General features: G+C 45.2%; 1 non-coding gene across 1 annotated transcript; it reads right to left on the bottom strand.

The window, feature by feature from the left end:
* Positions 1-2,236: 2,236 nt before the first annotated feature.
* Positions 2,237-2,374, bottom strand: LOC119932710. Its single transcript, XR_005452450.1, has one exon. It is a non-coding gene; the product is annotated as a small nucleolar RNA SNORA7 (small nucleolar RNA).
* Between the last annotated feature and the right edge of the window lie 5,884 nt (positions 2,375-8,258).

The raw sequence follows: 8,258 nt of genomic DNA, 5'->3' as shown, positions 1-8,258 counted from the left end.
AAGCATAGGATGGCCATTGACAGTCCTTTGGAATAGCAGACAAGGAGGCACGTGTGACGTCACGCCAATCCACCCAGTAGAATGAAGAAGGAACAAGTATAAAGCAGGCACGTGTTGATAACGTGATGACATCACTGATGCTATTTTGCAGCAGTACACAGATCCTCTGGACCGTAAGCTCATTACGGGCAGGGAACACGTTGGCTAATTTTGTTGTATTGTACTCTCCCAAGCTCTTGACATAGTGTCCTGCACATAGTAAGCACTCACTCAATACCACTGATTAATCGACGGATTTCATACGCTCAATCAATCAAGGGTATGTGGTGAGGGCAAAACTATGTGCAGAACACTGTACTAAGCAATTGGGAGATTATAGTAATAATAATGATAACGACGGCATTTGTTAAGCGCTTACTATGTGCCAAGCACTGTTCTAAGCGCTGGGGGGGATACAAGGTGATCAGGTGGTCCCACGGGGGGCTCACAGTCTTAATCCCCATTTCACAGATGAGGTAACCGAGGCCCAGAGAAGTGAAGTGACTTGCCCAGAGTCACACAGCTGACAAGTGGCAGAGCTGGGATTAGAATCCATGACCTCTGGCTCCCAAACCCGTGCTCTTTCCATTGAGTCATGCTGCTTCGCTAGAGTACAAAAGGGTTGGTAGACACATTCGTGGCCCACAAGGAGGTTACCTTTTAGAGGGGGAGACAGACATTAAACTAAATTATGGATAATTTTCATCCATCCTTCTAGACTGTGAGCCCACTGTTGGGTAGGGACCATGTCTATATGTTGCCAACTTGTACTTCCCAAGCACTTAGTACAGTGCTCTGCACACAGTAAGCGCTCAATAAATACGATTGATTGATTGATTGATATGAAAATTCATGCTGCGGGACTGAGTGTGGGGTGAATATCAACTGCTTAAAAGTACGGATCCAAGAGCATGGGTGACGCAGAAGAAAGAGGCAGCATTGCCTTGTGGATAGAGCACAGGCCTGGGATTCAGAAGGACCTGGGTTCTAATTCCGGCGACACCACTTGTCTGCTGTGTGGCCTTAGGCGAGTCACTTCTCCGTACCTCAGTGACTTCATCTACAAAATGGGGATTAAGACTGTGAGCCCTGTGTGTGGCAGGGGCTGTGTCCAGCCTGATTCACTTGTATCTACCCCAGGGTAACAAATTCCATAACAAAGAGGGAGTAGGGGAAATGATGGCTTTGCTGGGAAAGGCCTCTTGGAGGAGATGTGATTTTAATTAGGTTTTGGAGGTGGGGAGAGTGGTGGTCTGTCAGATATGATGGGGGTGGGAATTCCAGGCCAGAGGGAGGATGCGGGCGAGGGGTCAGCTGTGAGCTTGAGGTCCAGTGAGAAGGTTGCAGTAAGTGTAGCAAAGTGTGCAAGCTGGGATGTAGGAGAAAATCACTATGATAAGGTAGATACAAGATTATCAGATTGGACACAGTCCATGTTCCACGTGAGGCTCACAGTCACAGTGCTCTGCACATAGTAAGCGCTCAATAAATATGATTGATGATGATGATAAGGTAGGATGGGGAGAGCTGATTGCGTGCTATGAGTTTCTGTCTGATTCAGAGGTGGAGGGGAAACTATTAGCGGTTCTTGAAGAGCAAGGTAAAATGGACTGATTGTTTTTTCTTTTTTTGAAAAGTGATCCAGGCAGCAAAATTCCATACGGACCGGAGTGGGAAGAGACAGGATGTAGGGAGGTCAGCAAGGAGGCTGATGCAGTAGTCAAGGCAGGATAGGAAAAGTGCTTTGATCAGCAGCTTGGGAGGAGAGGAAAGGATGGATTTTAGCAATGTTGGGAAGGTAGAACCGACAGGATTTGGTGACAAATTAAATGTTTGAGTTGAACGAGAGCGATAAGTCGAGGATAGTGTCAAGGACGCAGACTTGTGAGAGAGGGAGGAAAGAGCATTTCTTGGTGGGAAACACTCTCCTCTCCCCAGTAACTACAGTGCCTCTGTGTTCCCCTCCCTGTCCTGCCTTATGCCGTTGAGTCAACTCCAACCCAAAGCGATGCCATGGACACATCTCTCCCAGAACGCCCCACCTCCATCTGCAATTGTTCTGGTAGTGTATCCATAGAGTTTTCTTGATAAAAATCTGGAAGTAGTTTACCACTGCCTCCTCCTTCCATGCAGTAAACTCAAATCTCCACCCTCAACTCTTCCCCACGCTGCTGCTACCCAGCACAGGGCAGTTTTGACTCGTAGCAGATTGCCTTCCACTCGCTAGCCACTGCCCAAGCTAGGAATGGAATAGATATATCTCTGCCTGACTCTCGCTCCCATAGTCGAGCCTGGTAGAGGACTGGAAACTCTCCAGGTGTGACCCTGAGAGGGGGTTCCCCTCCCAGGTGCACATAAAATCTACCTTCGCGTCTGAGTCTTGGAACAAGGAAGGAGGCTTGGCCCTCTAATGATCAGACACAGCAATTCCTGGGGTCCTACTGGGGCTGATCAGCAGAGAGAGCGGCCAAAAATCGGACTGTCCATCATAAAACTGGAAGACTGACTACTCTAGGTAAACCCCACAGTTGGCATGGCTTGGGAACCAGCCCGGTCATGGCAATGTTTCCTGCCAGCAGAAACAGCATGCAGGCCGTGGGCCCTGCCCTCTTGACGGACACCATTAATTCTGACAAGATTAGCAGCAGGAAAGGTAGATAGAGTCGTCCTTTATCTCCGTTCGGACACCCGAAGAACCCGATGGGGAGACGAAGGGTTTTCCCGAGCGAAAGACTGGCTGATGCGGACAAGAACGAAATAAAGGGGAGAGCAAAGAGCAATTACCTGGGAATTCGGGATGCTGAGACAATTCGGAAGGTCCACCAGCACCAGTGGTATTCACTGAACACCTACCGATGGACAGGGTGCTCAGCACTGCAGTGAGCACTTGGGATAGTCACCAGAAGCAAAGTACACATTTGCTGTCCACAAGGAACTCACAATCTAATGGGAGACACAGAGACAAAAATAATTCACCATACTGGAAACAGGAGGAAGAATAAAGTTGTAATGGGAAGTCCTACAAACGTAAAAGGATATATAGCTGAACAAATATTTGAATGTACAAATCAGCAAATAGACAACTAAAAAACACACAGGTTAGCTGTTTCTACCTTAGTCTTCCATGTTACCTATTCTGGGTAAAGAGAGCTTCAGAAGATACACGAAGGGGAGGGGTGTACTAGATCATATTATATGTTCTCAACAGTGTACCGACACATGTACAAAAATAATGCATGGGAGGAAAACATAAGAAATTGCTGGCTCTGACTCCAGAAATATATTGCCTCATGAGGAAAAAATTTTAAAAATGATGCTTCTTTTCTAAGTGGTGTCATTTCTTTGTGTTTCACCCTATATTATTCCCATTCCTGGGCCATTAGCCCTCCTTTGCATTCAGGGCCACTGAAGAGACCATCCTCCCTAGGTTTTCAAATCACCAAATGTGAAAATAAAAGAAATCCATCCGTTAATTTGTCTCAATCAATCAATCAATCATGTTCATTGAGCACTTACTGTATGCAGAACACTATACCGAGCGCTAAGTTAAGTGACTTGCCCAAGATCAATCAATCAATCAATCAATCATATTTATTGAGCGCTTACTGTGTGCAGAGCACTGTACTAAGCGCTTGGGAAGTACAAGTTGGCAACATATAGAGACAGTCCCTACCCAACAGTGGGCTCACAGTCTAAAAGGGGGAGACAGAGAACAAAACCAAACATACTAACAAAATAAAATAAATAGAATAGATATGTACAAGTAAAATAGATAAATAAATAAATAGAGTAATAAATATGTACAAACATATATACATATATACAGGTGCTGTGGGGAAGGGAAGGAGGTAAGATGGGGGGATGGAGAGGGGGACGAGAGGGAGAGGAAGGAAGGAGCTCAGTCTGGGAAGGCCTCCTGGAGGAGGTGAGCTCTCAGTAGGGCTCTCAGTATGGATCCCAAGATCACGCAGCAGGCAACTGGCAGAGGCAGGATTAGAACCCAGGTCCTCTGACACCCAGGTCTGTAATATTTCCACTAGGCTACATTGTTCCAAAGAGGAATAATGATAAAGATAAAGGTTAAAAGATAACCTTACTGTCTCTTCACAGAGATGGCACAAAAAAAAAATGCTGCTGAGTGAGGGAATGACATCCCATTCCCACCTCAAAGTTTCCTTACAGGACACCAGCAAAGTTCTTCGATGTTTTTAGTGTTTGATCAGTTTTAAGCGCCTTTTGACCAATGCAATTGCAAGTTGCCTACTTCAGGAATAATAATGATGGTATTTGTTAAGCGCTTACTATGTGATGAGCACTGTTCTAAGCACTGGGGTAGATACAAGGTTATCGGGTTGTCCAAGGCGAAGGCTCACAGTCTCAATCCCCATTTTACAGATGAGGTAACTGAGGCACCAAGAAGTGAAGTGACTTGCCCAAAGTCACACAGCTGACAAGTGGCGGAGCCGGGTTTAGAACCCACGACCTCTAATTCCCAAGCCCGGGCTCTTTCTACTAAGCCAGGCTGCTTCTCTGCAGGGTTTGAAGTCAGAACATTGGCACAATGCAGATCATCATCATCATCATCAATCGTATTTATTGAGCGCTTACTATGTGCAGAGCACTGTTCTAAGCGCTTGGGAAGTACAAATTTGCAACATATAGAGACAGTCCCTACCCAGATGAGGAGGCTAAGTGTCCTAATTTTGAACCCTTTCCAAGATCCCCCCTTCCCCGCCGCCCACTCCCCACCCCCGGCTCCTTGAGCCAAGAGCGAGAGCCCTTGGTCGAGAAAAGTGTCTTTTGGGCAATCGGGAGATTTCTGCTTAAAATTTCCAGCCCAAAGTTTTCCCTTCCTCGTTGTCCATTCTGTAATCTAATTATAACTCTTTCATACTGAATTTTAAAATAGATGAAATGGCTGGGGAAAAAATAGTAACTGTTAAAAAAAAAAAAAATCAAAGGGCTCCACAGTGAATGTTCCATTCAAAGGTAATTACTTAACACACGCAAGGCTCCATCGCGCAACCTGCAATTCGGCAACTTTAGAGAGAGAAGCCTTTGCCTCTCTACTTTAAAGGAAAGAAATTCTTTTCATTTTGTCAAGAAAACTTTTCTCTACCTCAGAACTGCCTGACAAGGGAACAGATGGTAATTTAAGGGGAGAATTTATGAGAGCCACAATCTTAATGTTGCATAAAGAAAAGAAAAAGACTCGCATCAAAACCACTGACAAATGTACTTGCTAATATTAATGCACTCCCCATTCATCCAATATGCTTCCTAATTGCTTTTCTGTACATAATAATGTGGCACCTGCTGCTCAACACTGCAAACGCATCAGGATTTCTCCAAAGTCAAACAGCTCTGCAACTGGCCCTCTCCCAGTGATAAATGTAGAGCACTGTATCACGCACAGTTCCTGTCAGTGGCATAATTAAAATTTTATACTTACAGAAAAAGATAGTAAACAATCAGTTCTTAAATGGATTCACAAGAGGAACTCTTGTTACAGCCAACTTTATAATTAGTATGCATCATGTACTGCTAATATATCCGAGCAAGAAAATAAGAAAAAAAAAATCTCGAAACGAAAGACTTGCTCTTTGAGTGCAATGGTGGAATCCTTTAAAAAAGGAAAGAGAGGGAGCAGGCTGTTAGTACTGCAACCGTTGTATGACTATCCTTGGTTCCCTGTTGAAAGGCACAGAGAAGGGACACTTTCTGGTCACTGGGGCGTCAGAATTCCCGAGCCGTGGGAACCTCGTTCGTTTGTTCAATCGTATTTATTGAGCGCTTGCTGTGTGCGGAGCACTGTGCCAAGCGCTGGGGAGTGTACACTCTAACAACAAATATGTGGGACGGGGATTGTGTCCGACTTGATTACCTTCCATCTACCCCGGTACTTATTACAGTGCATTAAGAGCCGAACAAATGCCACGATTACAGAATAGGTCTGAAGGTCGACTTGAAGGAGAACGGCCACTGCTGTCCAAGTGATGTCAATTTTCCCCTTTAAGTGTCCGTATCAGAGAGCAAATTTGGGGCCTAAGAAATCTGAGATCTAGGTGAGTGCGTGTATGTGAGTGTGAGTGTGTGTGTCTGTGTGTGATGGATGCATCCCCACATACGCATATTGGTCCAACACTTAAGAGTTATATAAATGTGTGTATGTTTATATAACCCATAGATAGAACTCCTATCATGTAATAATGTGGATTTAAGAGGAGTTTGCTGTGATACCATATGCCTTTAAAAAGATTTAAGCCTCCCCTTCTGGGCTCTGTTACTGCATTAATTAAGATCTGGGGAATCGTGATGAAAAACACAGACTGTTCTTCTAATAAAATGCTATAGATTTTTAGGCTGCCTGCACTTCTGTCTCAGAGAGGATGCACTTTTCTTTTGAAGCAGAACATTCAACTCTCCGTATGTCTACACCGAGGCAAACAGAAAACAGAAAGGGGAAGGAAAAGTCAGCACTGTTCCAAGGGTGGCTGGCCAGCCGGTGGGCCGTCGCAGCGCCGGTTATGGAAGGGTTCCAAACGGGGACCAGTTACCTGGACTCTATTCGCACTGGTGACTGGTCATTCATTCATTCGATCGTATCTATTGAGCACTTACCGTGAGCAGAGCACTGTACTAAGCGCTGGGGAAGTACAATTCAGTTGCTTAAAGAGAGGAGCTCACCTCCTCCAGGAGGCCTTCCCAGACTGAGCCCCTTCTTTCCTCTCCCCCTCGTCCCCCTCTCCATCCCCCCGTCTTACCTCCTTCCCTTCCCCACAGCACCTGTATATATGTATATATGGTTGTACATATTTATTACTCTATTTATTTATTTATTTATTTATTTTACTTGTACATTTCTATCCTACTTATTTTATTTTGTTGGTATGTTTGGTTCTGTTCTCTGTCTCCCCCTTTTAGACTGTGAGCCCACTGTTGGGTAGGGACTGTCTCTATGTGATGCCAATTTGTACTTCCCAAGCGCTTAGTACAGTGCTCTGCACATAGTAAGCGCTCAATAAATACGATTGACGATTGATTAAAGGTGAGGTCTGAGTAATTAAAAATGGCCTCCAAGGAAGAATGGGCATGTTTCACCCCAGACAGCCTGGCTTTCAGCTGCTGGATCTCCCTCCCTCTTATTGTCCGAAAGATCATCCTTGTCTCCCCACTTCAAGGCCATCCTGAAGGCCCATCTCCTCCAGGAGGCCTTCCCTGACTAAGCCCTCATTTCCTCTTCTCCCACTCCCTTCAGCTTCACCCTTGCACTTGGATTTGCTCCCTTTTTTCACCCCTCTCTCAGTCCCACAGCATTTATGTACATATCCGTAATGCATTTATTTATACTACTGTCTGTCTCCCCCTCTGGACTGCAAATAATAATAATAATAATAATAATAATAATAATAATAATAATGGTATTTGTGAAGCGCTTACTATGTGCAAAGCACTGTTCTAAGCGCTGGGGGGATACAAGGTGATCAGGTTGTCCCATGTGGGGCTCACAGTCTTCATCCCCATTTTACAGATAAGGTAACTGAGGCCCAGAGAAGTGAAGTGACTTGCCCAAAGTCACACAGCCGTGCAGTTGGCGGAGCCTGGATTTGAACCCATGACCTCTGACTCCAAAGCCTGTGCTCTTTCCACTGAGCCACGCTGCTTCTCAGAGGGCAAGGAACGTGTCTACCAACTCTGCTATACTATTCTCTCCCAAGCGCTCTGCACACAGTAGACACTCAATAAATATGACTGATTGATCGGGTCTACTGTCTAGAGGAAAAGGGGTGTCAGATTTTCTTGAGTGTCATTTGTGGCCACTCTAAGAAAGTCTTCCATAATACTTTGGATAAACCAGCTGGCTTGAGAAGCAGCGTGGCTCAGTGGAAAGAGCCTGGGCTTTGGAGTCAGAGGCCATGGGTTCAAATCCCACCTCCGCCAACTGTCGGCTGTGTGACTTTGGGCAAGTCCCTTGACTTCTCTGTGCCTCAGTTACCTCATCTGTAAAATGGGGGTGGAAACTGTGAGCCCCCCGTGGGACAATCTGATTACTTTGTAACCTCCCCAGTGCTTAGAATAGTGCTTTGAACATAGTAAGCGCTTAATGAATACCATCATTATTATTATTATTGTCATTGCCCAAAGGTGGACATTAAACTGTGTCCATGATTTTGGATGTTTTAGATGAGGAAAAAAAAAGAAAAGGATCCTGAGGTTTT

Source organism: Tachyglossus aculeatus, chromosome 9 (genome assembly GCF_015852505.1).
Source record: "Tachyglossus aculeatus isolate mTacAcu1 chromosome 9, mTacAcu1.pri, whole genome shotgun sequence".
In the NCBI taxonomy this organism is placed as follows: domain Eukaryota; kingdom Metazoa; phylum Chordata; class Mammalia; order Monotremata; family Tachyglossidae; genus Tachyglossus; species Tachyglossus aculeatus.
This window is presented reverse-complemented; position numbering and strand designations above follow the sequence as displayed.